This window comes from Lissotriton vulgaris, chromosome 1_1, assembly GCF_964263255.1.
Source record: "Lissotriton vulgaris chromosome 1_1, aLisVul1.2, whole genome shotgun sequence".
NCBI lineage: Eukaryota > Metazoa > Chordata > Amphibia > Caudata > Salamandridae > Lissotriton > Lissotriton vulgaris.
In genome coordinates, this window is record NC_141685.1 from 229440868 (window position 1) to 229458692 (window position 17825).

A 17825-nucleotide genomic window follows, 5' to 3' on the forward strand; every position below is an offset into this window, starting at 1 on the left:
AATATGATCTGAATATTTCAGCATGCACAGGCGTACCATCAAAACCTATTTACGTCTACAATCTGTTGGAAAATGAGATGAAGCAGTGGTGAATCCTAGGCTGCTGTTCCACTCGATTGGCACGATTTACAAGCAGAATGACTGCTTTTGGTTAGTAGTGACCCGTGGTGGCTAATAGTTATAAGCTGCAAATGGTAAAGTGAGCTGATTATATATATATATATATATATATATATATATATATATATATATATATATATATATATATATATATAAATATATATATTGATGAATAGAAAGATAGCTAGATAGACAGATCAATAGATATTTATTTCAATGAAATAATTTCTTCATAAAACTGATTGTTTTTGGCTAGGAATTTCTGTATTGTCATAATTTAGGAGAAAAGATTACTTGTCCTAACCAAAAGCAACAATTCTGCCTATTACAATACTGAGAATTGATCGAGGGCATGCCTTAACCCCAGGGAGGTGAGCACTGTTTAACTGAAGCCAATAAGTCCTTGTTAGTATAGTGGTCAGTATCCCTGCCTGTCACGCGGGAGACTGGGGTTCAATTCCCCGACGGGAAGCGATTCCTTTTATTCACACAATTAAATAAAATGATGTACTTTCTAACATTGTAAAATATATCTGTCATTATCCTTGCCTATTACGATTGAGAAAAAAGGTTGAATTTACTGATGGCCAAAATGCCTACTGATGTGTTAACTGAAATTCAGAATATGCTCTGAATATTTCAGCATGCACAGGTGTACCATCAAAACCAATTTACGTCTACAATCTGTTAGAAAATGAGATGAAGCAGTGGTGAATCCCAGGCTGCTGTTACACTCGATTGGCACGATTTACAAGTAGAATGACTGCTTTTGGTTAGTAGTGACCCGTGGTGGCTAATAGTTATAAGCTGCAAATGGTAAAGTGAGCTGATTATATATATATATATATATGTATTTATATAAAAATATATATTGATTAATAGAAAGATAGCTAGATAGACAAAGCGATAGATATTTATTTCAATGAAATAATTTCTTCATAAAACTGATTGTTTTTGGCTAGGAATTTCTGTATTGTAATAATTTAGGAAAAAAGATTACTTGTCCTAACCAAAAGCAGCAATTCTGCCTATTACAATACTGAGAATTGATCGAGGGCATGCCTTAACCCCAGGGAAGTGAGCACTGTTTAACTAAAGCCAATAAGTCCTCGTTAGTATAGTGGTCAGTATCCCCGCCTGTCACGCCGGAGAACGGGGTACAATTCCCTGATGGGGAGGCGATTCCTTTTATTCACACAATTAAATAAAATGATGTACTTTCTAACATTGTAAAATATATCTGTCATTATCCTTGCCTATTCCGATTGAGAAAAAAGGTTGAATTCACTGATGGCCAAAATGCTTACTGATGTGTAAACTGAAATTCAGAATATGATCTGAATATTTCAGCATGCACAGGCGTACCATCAAAACCTATTTACGTCTACAATCTGTTGGAAAATGAGATGAAGCAGTGGTGAATCCTAGGCTGCTGTTCCACTCGATTGGCACGATTTTAAGCAGAATGACTGCTTTTGGTTAGTAGTGACCCGTGGTGGCTAATAGTTATAAGCTGCAAATGGTAAAGTGAGCTGAATATATATATATATATATATATATATATATATATATATATATATATATATATATATATATATATATATATATATATATATATATATATATATATATATATATTTAAATATATATATTGATGAATAGAAAGATAGCTAGATAGACAGATCAATAGATATTTAGTTCAATGAAATATTTTCTTCATAAAACTGATTGTTTTTGGCTAGGAATTTCTGTATTGTAATAATTTAGGAGAAAAGATTACTTGTCCTAACCAAAAGCAGCAATTCTGCCTATTACAATACTGTGAATTGATCGAGGGCATGCCTTAACCCCAGGGAAATGAGCACTATTTAATTGAAGCCCATAAGTCCTCGTTAGTATAGTGTTCAGTATCCCCGCCTGTCACGTGGGAGACCGGGGTTCAATTCCCCGACGGGGAGGCGATTCCTTTTATTCACACAATTAAATAAAATGATGTACTTTCTAACATTGTAAAATATATCTGTCATTATCCTTGCCTATTCCGATTGAGAAAAAAGGTTGAATTCACTGATGGCCAAAAGGCTTACTGATGTGTTAACTGAAATTCAGAATATGATCTGAATATTTCAGCATGCACAGGCGTACCATCAAAACCAATTTACGTCTACAATCTGTTGGAAAATTAGATTAAGCAGTGGTGAATCCTAGGCTGCTGTTCCACTCAATTGGCACGATTTACAAGGAGAATGACTGCTTTTGGTTAGTAGGGACCCGTGGTGGCTAATAGTTATAAGCTGCAAATGGTAAAGTGAGCTGATTATATATATATATATATATATATATATATAGTTATATAAATATATATATTGATGAGTAGGAAGATAGCTAGATAGACAGATCGATAGATATTTATTTCAATGACATAATTTCTTCATAAAACTGATTGTTTTTGGCTAGGAATTTCTGCATTGTAATAATTTAGGAAAAAAGATTACTTGTCCTAACCAAAAGCAGCAATTCTGCCTATTACAATACTGTGAATTGATCGAGGGCATGCCTTAACCCCAGGGAAATGAGCACTATTTAATTGAAGCCCATAAGTCCTCGTTAGTATAGTGTTCAGTATCCCCGCCTGTCACGTGGGAGACCGGGGTTCAATTCCCCGACGGGGAGGCGATTCCTTTTATTCACACAATTAAATAAAATGATGTACTTTCTAACATTGTAAAATATATCTGTCATTATCCTTGCCTATTCCGATTGAGAAAAAAGGTTGAATTCACTGATGGCCAAAAGGCTTACTGATGTGTTAACTGAAATTCAGAATATGATCTGAATATTTCAGCATGCACAGGCGTACCATCAAAACCAATTTACGTCTACAATCTGTTGGAAAATTAGATTAAGCAGTGGTGAATCCTAGGCTGCTGTTCCACTCAATTGGCACGATTTACAAGGAGAATGACTGCTTTTGGTTAGTAGTGACCCGTGGTGGCTAATAGTTATAAGCTGCAAATGGTAAAGTGAGCTGATTATATATATATATATATATATATATATATATATATATTTATATAAATATATATATTGATGAGTAGGAAGATAGCTAGATAGACAGATCGATAGATATTTATTTCAATGACATAATTTCTTCATAAAACTGATTGTTTTTGGCTAGGAATTTCTGCATTGTAATAATTTAGGAAAAAAGATTACTTGTCCTAACCAAAAGCAGCAATTCTGCCTATTACAATACTGTGAATTGATCGAGGGCATGCCTTAACCCCAGGGAAATGAGCACAATTTAATTGAAGCCCATAAGTCCTCGTTAGTATAGTGTTCAGTATCCCCGCCTGTCACGTGGGAGACCGGGGTTCAATTCCCCGACGGGGAGGCGATTCCTTTTATTCACACAATTAAATAAAATGATGTACTTTCTAACATTGTAAAATATATCTGTCATTATCCTTGCCTATTCCGATTGAGAAAAAAGGTTGAATTCACTGATGGCCAAAATGCTTACTGATGTGTTAACTGAAATTCAGAATATGCTCTAAATATTTCAGCATGCACAGGCGTACCATCAAAACCAATTTACGTCTACAATCTGTTGGAAAATGAGATGAAGCAGTGGTGAATCCTAGGCTGCTGTTCCACTCGATTGGCACGATTTACAAGGAGAATGACTGCTTTTGGTTAGTAGTGACCCCTGGTGGCTAATAGTTATAAGCTGCAAATGGTAAAGTGAGCTGATTATATATACATATATATATAAATATATATATTGATGAATAGAAAGATAGCTAGATAGACAGCTCGATAGATATTTATTTCAATGAAATAATTTCTTCATAAAACTGATTATTTTTGGCTAGGAATTTCTGTATTGTAATAATTTAGGAAAAAAGATTACTTGTCCTAACCAAAAGCAGCAATTTTGCCTATTACAATACTGAGAATTGATCGAGGGCATGCCTTAACCCCAGGGAGGTGAGCACTGTTTAACTAAAGCCAATAAGTCCTCGTTAGTATAGTGGTCGGTATCCCCGCCTGCCACGCGGGAGACCGGGGTTCAATTCCCCGATGGGGAGGCGATTCCTTTTATTCACACAATTAAATAAAATGATGTACTTTCTAACATTGTAAAATATATCTGTCATTATCCTTGACTATTCCGATTGAGAAAAAAGGTTGAATTCACTGATGGCCAAAATGCTTACTAATGTATTAACTGAAATTCAGAATATGCTCTGAATATTTCAGCATGCACAGGCGTACCATCAAAACCAATTTACGTCTACAATCTGTTGGAAAATGAGATGAAGCAGTGGTGAATCCTAGGCTGCTGTTCCACTCGATTGGCACAATTTACAAGGAGAATGACTGCTTTTGGTTAGTAGTGACCCGTGGTGGCTAATAGTTATAATCTGCAAATGGTAAAGTGAGCTGATTATATATATATATATATATATTTATATAAATACATATATTGATGAATAGAAAGATAGCTAGATAGACAGATCAATAGATATTTATTTCAATGAAATAGTTTCTTCATAAAACTGATTGTTTTTGGCTAGGAATTTCTGTATTGTAATAATTTAGGAAAAAAGATTACTTGTCCTAACCAAAAGCAGCAATTCTGCCTATTACAATACTGAGAATTGATCAAGGGCATGCCTTAACCCCAGGGAGGTGAACACTGTTTAACTGAAGCCAATAAGTCCTCGTTAGTATAGTGGTCAGTATCCCCGCCTGTCACGCGTGAGACCGGGGTTCAATTCCCCGACGGGGAGGCGATTCCTTTTATTCACACAGTTAAATAAAATGATGTACTTTCTAACATTGTAAAATATATCTGTCATTATCCTTGCCTATTCCGAATGAGAAAAAAGGTTGAATTCACTGATGGCCAAAATGCTTACTGATGTGTTAACTGAAATTCAGAATATGCTCTGAATATTTCAGCATGCACAGGCGTACCATCAAAACCAATTTACGTCTACAATCTGTTAGAAAATGAGATGAAGCAGTGGTGAATCCTAGACTGCTGTTCCACTCGATTGGCACGATTTACAAGGAGAATGACTGCTTTTGGTTAGTAGTGACCCGTGGTGGCTAATAGTTATAAGCTGCAAATGGTAAAGTGAGCTGATTATATATATATATATATATATATATTTATATAAATACATATATTGATGAATAGAAAGATAGCTAGATAGACAGATCGATAGATATTTATTTCAATGAAATAATTTCTTCATAAAACTGATTGTTTTTGGCTAGGAATTTCTGTATTGTAATAATTTAGGAAAAAAGATTACTTGTCCTAACCAAAAGCAGCAATTCTGCCTATTACAATACTGTGAATTGATCGAGGGCATGCCTTAACCCCAGGGAAATGAGCACTATTTAATTGAAGCCCATAAGTCCTCGTTAGTATAGTGTTCAGTATCCCTGCCTGTCACGTGGGAGACCGGGGTTCAATTCCCCGACGGGGAGGCGATTCCTTTTATTCACACAATTAAATAAAATGATGTACTTTCTAACATTGTAAAATATATCTGTCATTATCCTTGACTATTCCGATTGAGAAAAAAGGTTGAATTCACTGATGGCCAAAATGCTTACTGATGTGTTAACTGAAATTAAGAATATGATCTGAATATTTCAGCATGCACAGGCGTACCATCAAAACCAATTTACGTCTACAATCTGTTGGAAAATGAGATGAAGCAGTGGTGAATCCTAGGCTGCTTTTCCACTCGATTGGCACGATTTACAAGGAGAATGACTGCTTTTGGTTAGTAGTGACCCGTGGTGGCTAATAGTTATAAGCTGCAAATGGTAAAGTGAGCTGATAATATATATATATATATATATATATATATATATATATATATATATATATATATATATATATATATATATTTATATAAATATATATATTGATGAATAGAAAGATAGCTAGATAGACAGATCGATAGATATTTATTTCAATGAAATAATTTCTTCATAAAACTGATTGTTTTTGGCTAGGAATTTCTGTATTGTAATAATTTAGGAAAAAAGATTACTTGTCCTAACCAAAAGCAGCAATTTTGCCTATTACAATACTGAGAATTGATCGAGGGCATGCCTTAACCCCAGGGAGGTGAGCACTGTTTAACTAAAACCAATAAGTCCTCGTTAGTATAGTGGTCGGTATCCCCGCCTGTCACGTGGGAGAACGGGGTTCAATTCCCCGATGGGGAGGCGATTCCTTTTATTCACACAATTAAATAAAATGATGTACTTTCTAACATTGTAAAATATATCTGTCATTATCCTTGCCTATTCCGATTGAGAAAAAAGGTTGAATTCACTGATGGCCAAAATGCTTACTAATGTGTTAACTGAAATTCAAAATATACTCTGAATATTTCAGCATGCACAGGCGTACCATCAAAACCAATTTACGTCTACAATCTGTTGGAAAATGAGATGAAGCAGTGGTGAATCCTAGGCTGCTGTTCCACTCGATTGGCACGATTTACAAGGAGAATGACTGCTTTTGGTTAGTAGTGACCCGTGGTGGCTAATAGTTATAATCTGCAAATGGTAAAGTGAGCTGATTATATATATATATATATATATATATATAAATATATATATTGATGAATAGAAAGATAGCTAGATAGACAGCTCAATAGATATTTATTTCAATGAAATAATTTCTTCATAAAACTGATTGTTTTTGGCTAGGAATTTCTGTATTGTAATAATTTAGGAAAAAAGATTACTTGTCCTAACCAAAAGCAGCAATTCTGCCTATTACAATACTGAGAATTGATCGAGGGCATGCCTTAACCCCAGGGAGGTGAGCACTGTTTAACTGAAGCCAATAAGTCCTCGTTAGTATAGTGGTCAGTATCCCCGCCTGTCACGCGGGAGACCGGGGTTCAATTCCCCGACGGGGAGGCGATTCCTTTTATTCACACAATTAAATAAAATTATGTACTTTCTAACATTGTAAAATATATCTGTCATTATCCTTGCCTATTCCGATTGAGAAAAAAGGTTGAATTCACTGATGGCCAAAATGCTTACTAATGTGTTAACTGAAATTCAGAATATGCTCTGAATATTTCAGCATGCACAGGCGTACCATCAAAACCAATTTACGTCTACAATCTGTTGGAAAATGAGATGAAGCAGTGGTGAATCCTAGGCTGCTGTTCCACTCGATTGGCACGATTTACAAGTAGAATGACTGCTTTTGGTTAGTAGTGACCCCTGGTGGCTAATAGTTATAAGCTGCAAATGGTAAAGTGAGCTGATTATATAAATATATGTATATATATTTATATAAATATATATATTGATGAATAGAAAGATAGCTAGATAGACAGATCAATAGATATTTGTTTCAATGAAATAATTTCTTCATAAAACTGATTGTTTTTGGCTAGGAATTTCTGTATTGTAATAATTTAGGAAAAAAGATTACTTGTCCTAACCAAAAGCAGCAATTCTGCCTATTACAATACTGAGAATTGATCGAGGGCATGCCTTAACCCCAGGGAGGTGAGCACTGTTTAACTGAAGCCAATAAGTCCTCGTTAGTATAGTGGTCAGTATCACCGACTGTCACGCGGGAGACCGGTGTTCCATGCCCCAACGGGGAGGCGAGTCCTTTTATTCACACAATTAAATAAAATGATGTACTTTCTAACATTGTAAAATATATCTGTCATTATCCTTGCCTATTCCGATTGAGAAAAAAGGTTGAATGCACTGATGGCCAAAATGCTTACTGATGTGTTAACTGAAATTCAGAATATGCTCTGAATATTTCAGCATGCACAGGTGTACCATCAAAACCAATTTACGTCTACAATCTGTTGGAAAATGAGATGAAGCAGTGGTGAATCCTAGGATGCTGTTCCACTCGATTGGCACGATTTACAAGTAGAATGACTGCTTTTGGTTAGTAGTGACCCCTGGTGGCTAATAGTTATAAGCTGCAAATGGTAAAGTGAGCTGATATATATATATATATATATATATATATATATATATATATATATATATATATATATATATATATATATAAATATATATATATTGATGAATAGAAAGATAGCTAGATAGACAGATCAATAGATATTTATTTCAATGAAATAATTTCTTCATAAAACTGATTGTTTTTGGCTAGGAATTTCTGTATTATCATAATTTAGGAGAAAAGATTACTTGTCCTAACCAAAAGCAGGAATTCTGCCTATTACAATACTGAGAATTGATCGAGGGCATGCCTTAACCCCAGGGAGGTGAGCACTGTTTAACTGAAGCCAATAAGTCTTGTTAGTATAGTGGTCAGTATCCCCGCCTGTCACGCGGGAGACTGGGGTTCAATTCCCCGACGGGAAAGCGATTCCTTTTATTCACACAATTAAATAAAATGATGTACTTTCTAACATTGTAAAATATATCTGTCATTATCCTTGCCTATTCCGATTGAGAAAAAAGGTTGAATTTACTGATGGCCAAAATGCTTACTGATGTGTTAACTGAAATTCAGAATATGCTCTAAATATTTCAGCATGCACAGGCGTACCATCAAAACCAATTTACGTCTACAATCTGTTGGAAAATGAGATGAAGCAGTGGTGAATCCTAGGCTGCTGTTCCACTCGATTGGCACGATTTACAAGGAGAATGACTGCTTTTGGTTAGTAGTGACCCCTGCTGGCTAATAGTTATAAGCTGCAAATGGTAAAGTGAGCTGATTATATATACATATATATATAAATATATATATTGATGAATAGAAAGATAGCTAGATAGACAGCTCGATAGATATTTATTTCAATGAAATAATTTCTTCATAAAACTGATTGTTTTTGGCTAGGAATTTCTGTATTGTAATAATTTAGGAAAAAAGATTACTTGTCCTAACCAAAAGCAGCAATTTTGCCTATTACAATACTGAGAATTGATCGAGGGCATGCCTTAACCCCAGGGAGGTGAGCACTGTTTAACTAAAGCCAATAAGTCCTCGTTAGTATAGTGGTCGGTATCCCCGCCTGTCACGCGGGAGACCGGGGTTCAATTCCCCGATGGGGAGGCGATTCCTTTTATTCACACAATTAAATAAAATGATGTACTTTCTAACATTGTAAAATATATCTGTCATTATCCTTGCCTATTCCGATTGAGAAAAAAGGTTGAATTCACTGATGGCCAAAATGCTTACTAATGTGTTAACTGAAATTCAAAATATACTCTGAATATTTCAGCATGCACAGGCGTACCATCAAAACCAATTTACGTCTACAATCTGTTGGAAAATGAGATGAAGCAGTGGTGAATCCTAGGCTGCTGTTCCACTCGATTGGCACGATTTACAAGGAGAATGACTGCTTTTGGTTAGTAGTGACCCGTGGTGGCTAATAGTTATAATCTGCAAATGGTAAAGTGAGCTGATTATATATATATATATATATATATTTATATAAATACATATATTGATGAATAGAAAGATAGCTAGATAGACAGATCAATAGATATTTATTTCAATGAAATAGTTTCTTCATAAAACTGATTGTTTTTGGCTAGGAATTTCTGTATTGTAATAATTTAGGAAAAAAGATTACTTGTCCTAACCAAAAGCAGCAATTCTGCCTATTACAATACTGAGAATTGATCAAGGGCATGCCTTAACCCCAGGGAGGTGAACACTGTTTAACTGAAGCCAATAAGTCCTTGTTAGTATAGTGGTCAGTATCCCCGCCTGTCACGCGTGAGACCGGGGTTCAATTCCCCGACGGGGAGGCGATTCCTTTTATTCACACAGTTAAATAAAATGATGTACTTTCTAACATTGTAAAATATATCTGTCATTATCCTTGCCTATTCCGAATGAGAAAAAAGGTTGAATTCACTGATGGCCAAAATGCTTACTGATGTGTTAACTGAAATTCAGAATATGCTCTGAATATTTCAGCATGCACAGGCGTACCATCAAAACCAATTTACGTCTACAATCTGTTAGAAAATGAGATGAAGCAGTGGTGAATCCTAGACTGCTGTTCCACTCGATTGGCACGATTTACAAGGAGAATGACTGATTTTGGTTAGTAGTGACCCGTGGTGGCTAATAGTTATAAGCTGCAAATGGTAAAGTGAGCTGATTATATATATATATATATATATATATATATATATATATATATATATATATATATATATATATATATATATATATATATATATATATATATATATATATATATATATATATATATATATATATATATATATATATATATATATATTTATATATAATACATATATTGATGAATAGAAAGATAGCTAGATAGACAGATCGATAGATATTTATTTCAATGAAATAATTTCTTCATAAAACTGATTGTTTTTGGCTAGGAATTTCTGTATTGTAATAATTTAGGAAAAAAGATTACTTGTCCTAACCAAAAGCAGCAATTCTGCCTATTACAATACTGTGAATTGATCGAGGGCATGCCTTAACCCCAGGGAAATAAGCACTATTTATTGAAGCCCATAAGTCCTCGTTAGTATAGTGTTCAGTATCCCTGCCTGTCACGTGGGAGACCGGGGTTCAATTCCCCGACGGGGAGGCGATTCCTTTTATTCACACTATTAAATAAAATGATGTACTTTCTAACATTGTAAAATATATCTGTCATTATCCTTGACTATTCCGATTGAGAAAAAAGGTTGAATTCACTGATGGCCAAAATGCTAACTGATGTGTTAACTGAAATTAAGAATATGATCTGAATATTTCAGCATGCACAGGCCTACCATCAAAACTAATTTACGTCTACAATCTGTTGGAAAATGAGATGAAGCAGTGGTGAATCCTAGGCTGCTTTTCCACTCGATTGGCACGATTTGCAAGGAGAATCCTGCTTTTGGTTAGTAGTGACCCGTGGTGGCTAATAGTTATAAGCTGCAAATGGTAAAGTGAGCTGATTATATATATATATATATATATATATATATATATATATATATATATATATATATATATATATATTTATATAAATATATATATTGATGAATAGAAAGATAGCTAGATAGACAGATCGATAGATATTTATTTCAATGAAATAATTTCTTCATAAAACTGATTGTTTTTGGCTAGGAATTTCTGTATTATCATAATTTAGGAGAAAAGATTACTTGTCCTAACCAAAAGCAGGAATTCTGCCTATTACAATACTGAGAATTGATCGAGGGCATGCCTTAACCCCAGGGAGGTGAGCACTGTTTAACTGAAGCCAATAAGTCTTGTTAGTATAGTGGTCAGTATCCCCGCCTGTCACGCGTGAGACTGGGGTTCAATTCCCCGACGGGAAAGCGATTCCTTTTATTCACACAATTAAATAAAATGATGTACTTTCTAACATTGTAAAATATATCTGTCATTATCCTTGCCTATTCCGATTGAGAAAAAAGGTTGAATTTACTGATGGCCAAAATGCTTACTGATGTGTTAACTGAAATTCAGAATATGCTCTGAATATTTCAGCATGCACAGGCGTACCATCAAAACCAATTTACGTCTACAATCTGTTGGAAAATGAGATGAAGCAGTGGTGAATCCTAGGCTGCTGTTCCACTCGATTGGCACGATTTACAAGGAGAATGACTGCTTTTGGTTAGTAGTGACCCCTGGTGGCTAATAGTTATAAGCTGCAAATGGTAAAGTGAGCTGATTATATATACATATATATATAAATATATATATTGATGAATAGAAAGATAGCTAGATAGACAGCTCGATAGATATTTATTTCAATGAAATAATTTCTTCATAAAACTGATTGTTTTTGGCTAGGAATTTCTGTATTGTAATAATTTAGGAAAAAAGATTACTTGTCCTAACCAAAAGCAGCAATTTTGCCTATTACAATACTGAGAATTGATCGAGGGCATGCCTTAACCCCAGGGAGGTGAGCACTGTTTAACTAAAACCAATAAGTCCTCGTTAGTATAGTGGTCGGTATCCCCGCCTGTCACGCGGGAGACCGGGGTTCAATTCCCCGATGGGGAGGCGATTCCTTTTATTCACACAATTAAATAAAATGATGTACTTTCTAACATTGTAAAATATATCTGTCATTATCCTTGCCTATTCCGATTGAGAAAAAAGGTTGAATTCACTGATGGCCAAAATGCTTACTAATGTGTTAACTGAAATTCAAAATATACTCTGAATATTTCAGCATGCACAGGCGTACCATCAAAACCAATTTACGTCTACAATCTGTTGGAAAATGAGATGAAGCAGTGGTGAATCCTAGGCTGCTGTTCCACTCGATTGGCACGATTTACAAGGAGAATGACTGCTTTTGGTTAGTAGTGACCCGTGGTGGCTAATAGTTATAATCTGCAAATGGTAAAGTGAGCTGATTATATATATATATATATATATATAAATATATATATTGATGAATAGAAAGATAGCTAGATAGACAGCTCAATAGATATTTATTTCAATGAAATAATTTCTTCATAAAACTGATTGTTTTTGGCTAGGAATTTCTGTATTGTAATAATTTAGGAAAAAAGATTACTTGTCCTAACCAAAAGCAGCAATTCTGCCTATTACAATACTGAGAATTGATCGAGGGCATGCCTTAACCCCAGGGAGGTGAGCACTGTTTAACTGAAGCCAATAAGTCCTCGTTAGTATAGTGGTCAGTATCCCCGCCTGTCATGCGGGAGACCGGGGTTCAATTCCCCGACGGGGAGGCGATTCCTTTTATTCACACAATTAAATAAAATTATGTACTTTCTAACATTGTAAAATATATCTGTCATTATCCTTGCCTATTCCGATTGAGAAAAAAGGTTGAATTCACTGATGGCCAAAATGCTTACTAATGTGTTAACTGAAATTCAGAATATGCTCTGAATATTTCAGCATGCACAGGCGTACCATCAAAACCAATTTACGTCTACAATCTGTTGGAAAATGAGATGAAGCAGTGGTGAATCCTAGGCTGCTGTTCCACTCGATTGGCGCGATTTACAAGTAGAATGACTGCTTTTGGTTAGTAGTGACCCCTGGTGGCTAATAGTTATAAGCTGCAAATGGTAAAGTGAGCTGATTATATAAATATATGTATATATATTTATATAAATATATATATTGATGAATAGAAAGATAGCTAGATAGACAGATCAATAGATATTTGTTTCAATGAAATAATTTCTTCATAAAACTGATTGTTTTTGGCTAGGAATTTCTGTATTGTAATAATTTAGGAAAAAAGATTACTTGTCCTAACCAAAAGCAGCAATTCTGCCTATTACAATACTGAGAATTGATCGAGGGCATGCCTTAACCCCAGGGAGGTGAGCACTGTTTAACTGAAACCAATAAGTCCTCGTTAGTATAGTGGTCAGTATCACCGACTGTCACGCGGGAGACCGGTGTTCCATGCCCCAACGGGGAGGCGAGTCCTTTTATTCACACAATTAAATAAAATGATGTACTTTCTAACATTGTAAAATATATCTGTCATTATCCTTGCCTATTCCGATTGAGAAAAAAGGTTGAATGCACTGATGGCCAAAATGCTTACTGATGTGTTAACTGAAATTCAGAATATGCTCTGAATATTTCAGCATGCACAGGTGTACCATCAAAACCAATTTACGTCTACAATCTGTTGGAAAATGAGATGAAGCAGTGGTGAATCCTAGGATGCTGTTCCACTCGATTGGCACGATTTACAAGTAGAATGACTGCTTTTGGTTAGTAGTGACCCCTGGTGGCTAATAGTTATAAGCTGCAAATGGTAAAGTGAGCTGATTATATATATATATATATATATATATATATATATATATATATATATATATATAAATATAAATATATATATATTGATGAATAGAAAGATAGCTAGATAGACAGATCAATAGATATTTATTTCAATGAAATAATTTCTTCATAAAACTGATTGTTTTTGGCTAGGAATTTCTGTATTATCATAATTTAGGAGAAAAGATTACTTGTCCTAACCAAAAGCAGCAATTCTGCCTATTACAATACTGAGAATTGATCGAGGGCATGCCTTAACCCCAGGGAGGTGAGCACTGTTTAACTGAAGCCAATAAGTCTTGTTAGTATAGTGGTCAGTAACCCCGCCTGTCACGCGGGAGACTGGGGTTCAATTCCCCGACGGGAAAGCGATTCCTTTTATTCACACAATTAAATAAAATGATGTACTTTCTAACATTGTAAAATATATCTGTCATTATCCTTGCCTCTTCCGATTGAGAAAAAAGGTTGAATTTACTGATGGCCAAAATGCTTACTGATGTGTTAACTGAAATTCAGAATATGCTCTAAATATTTCAGCATGCACAGGCGTACCATCAAAACCAATTTACGTCTACAATCTGTTGGAAAATGAGATGAAGCAGTGGTGAATCCTAGGCTGCTGTTCCACTCGATTGGCACGATTTACAAGGAGAATGACTGCTTTTGGTTAGTAGTGACCCCTGGTGGCTAATAGTTATAAGCTGCAAATGGTAAAGTGAGCTGATTATATATACATATATATATAAATATATATATTGATGAATAGAAAGATAGCTAGATAGACAGCTCGATAGATATTTATTTCAATGAAATAATTTCTTCATAAAACTGATTGTTTTTGGCTAGGAATTTCTGTATTGTAATAATTTAGGAAAAAAGATTACTTGTCCTAACCAAAAGCAGCAATTCTGCCTATTACAATACTGTGAATTGATCGAGGGCATGCCTTAACCCCAGGGAAATAAGCACTATTTAATTGAAGCCCATAAGTCCTCGTTAGTATAGTGTTCAGTATCCCTGCCTGTCACGTGGGAGACCAGGGTTCAATTCCCCAACGGGGAGGCGATTCCTTTTATTCACACTATTAAATAAAATGATGTACTTTCTAACATTGTAAAATATATCTGTCATTATCCTTGACTATTCCGATTGAGAAAAAAGGTTGAATTCACTGATGGCCAAAATGCTTACTGATGTGTTAACTGAAATTAAGAATATGATCTGAATATTTCAGCATGCACAGGCCTACCATCAAAACTAATTTACGTCTACAATCTGTTGGAAAATGAGATGAAGCAGTGGTGAATCCTAGGCTGCTTTTCCACTCGATTGGCACGATTTACAAGGAGAATCCTGCATTTGGTTAGTAGTGACCCGTGGTGGCTAATAGTTATAAGCTGCAAATGGTAAAGTGAGCTGATTATATATATATATATATATATATATATATATATATATATATATATATATATATATATAAATATATATATATTGATGAATAGAAAGATAGCTAGATAGACAGATCAATAGATATTTATTTCAATGAAATAATTTCTTCATAAAACTGATTGTTTTTGGCTAGGAATTTCTGTATTATCATAATTTAGGAGAAAAGATTACTTGTCCTAACCAAAAGCAGGAATTCTGCCTATTACAATACTGAGAATTGATCGAGGGCATGCCTTAACCCCAGGGAGGTGAGCACTGTTTAACTGAAGCCAATAAGTCTTGTTAGTATAGTGGTCAGTATCCCCGCCTGTCACGCGTGAGACTGGGGTTCAATTCCCCGACGGGAAAGCGATTCCTTTTATTCACACAATTAAATAAAATGATGTACTTTCTAACATTGTAAAATATATCTGTCATTATCCTTGCCTATTCCGATTGAGAAAAAAGGTTGAATTTACTGATGGCCAAAATGCTTACTGATGTGTTAACTGAAATTCAGAATATGCTCTGAATATTTCAGCATGCACAGGCGTACCATCAAAACCAATTTACGTCTACAATCTGTTGGAAAATGAGATGAAGCAGTGGTGAATCCTAGGCTGCTGTTCCACTCGATTGGCACGATTTACAAGGAGAATGACTGCTTTTGGTTAGTAGTGACCCCTGGTGGCTAATAGTTATAAGCTGCAAATGGTAAAGTGAGCTGATTATATATACATATATATATAAATATATATATTGATGAATAGAAAGATAGCTAGATAGACAGCTCGATAGATATTTATTTCAATGAAATAATTTCTTCATAAAACTGATTGTTTTTGGCTAGGAATTTCTGTATTGTAATAATTTAGGAAAAAAGATTACTTGTCCTAACCAAAAGCAGCAATTTTGCCTATTACAATACTGAGAATTGATCGAGGGCATGCCTTAACCCCAGGGAGGTGAGCACTGTTTAACTAAAACCAATAAGTCCTCGTTAGTATAGTGGTCGGTATCCCCGCCTGTCACGCGGGAGACCGGGGTTCAATTCCCCGATGGGGAGGCGATTCCTTTTATTCACACAATTAAATAAAATGATGTACTTTCTAACATTGTAAAATATATCTGTCATTATCCTTGCCTATTCCGATTGAGAAAAAAGGTTGAATTCACTGATGGCCAAAATGCTTACTAATGTGTTAACTGAAATTCAAAATATACTCTGAATATTTCAGCATGCACAGGCGTACCATCAAAACCAATTTACGTCTACAATCTGTTGGAAAATGAGATGAAGCAGTGGTGAATCCTAGGCTGCTGTTCCACTCGATTGGCACGATTTACAAGGAGAATGACTGCTTTTGGTTAGTAGTGACCCGTGGTGGCTAATAGTTATAATCTGCAAATGGTAAAGTGAGCTGATTATATATATATATATATATATATAAATATATATATTGATGAATAGAAAGATAGCTAGATAGACAGCTCAATAGATATTTATTTCAATGAAATAATTTCTTCATAAAACTGATTGTTTTTGGCTAGGAATTTCTGTATTGTAATAATTTAGGAAAAAAGATTACTTGTCCTAACCAAAAGCAGCAATTCTGCCTATTACAATACTGAGAATTGATCGAGGGCATGCCTTAACCCCAGGGAGGTGAGCACTGTTTAACTGAAGCCAATAAGTCCTCGTTAGTATAGTGGTCAGTATCCCCGCCTGTCATGCGGGAGACCGGGGTTCAATTCCCCGACGGGGAGGCGATTCCTTTTATTCACACAATTAAATAAAATTATGTACTTTCTAACATTGTAAAATATATCTGTCATTATCCTTGCCTATTCCGATTGAGAAAAAAGGTTGAATTCACTGATGGCCAAAATGCTTACTAATGTGTTAACTGAAATTCAGAATATGCTCTGAATATTTCAGCATGCACAGGCGTACCATCAAAACCAATTTACGTCTACAATCTGTTGGAAAATGAGATGAAGCAGTGGTGAATCCTAGGCTGCTGTTCCACTCGATTGGCGCGATTTACAAGTAGAATGACTGCTTTTGGTTAGTAGTGACCCCTGGTGGCTAATAGTTATAAGCTGCAAATGGTAAAGTGAGCTGATTATATAAATATATGTATATATATTTATATAAATATATATATTGATGAATAGAAAGATAGCTAGATAGACAGATCAATAGATATTTGTTTCAATGAAATAATTTCTTCATAAAACTGATTGTTTTTGGCTAGGAATTTCTGTATTGTAATAATTTAGGAAAAAAGATTACTTGTCCTAACCAAAAGCAGCAATTCTGCCTATTACAATACTGAGAATTGATCGAGGGCATGCCTTAACCCCAGGGAGGTGAGCACTGTTTAACTGAAGCCAATAAGTCCTCGTT

General features: G+C 34.9%; 1 non-coding gene across 1 annotated transcript; it reads left to right on the top strand.

The window, feature by feature from the left end:
- Positions 1-4139: 4139 nt before the first annotated feature.
- On the top strand, positions 4140-4211 carry TRNAG-GCC (transfer RNA glycine (anticodon GCC)). Its single transcript has one exon. It is a non-coding gene; the product is annotated as a tRNA-Gly (tRNA).
- The last annotated feature ends 13614 nt before the right edge of the window (positions 4212-17825 follow it).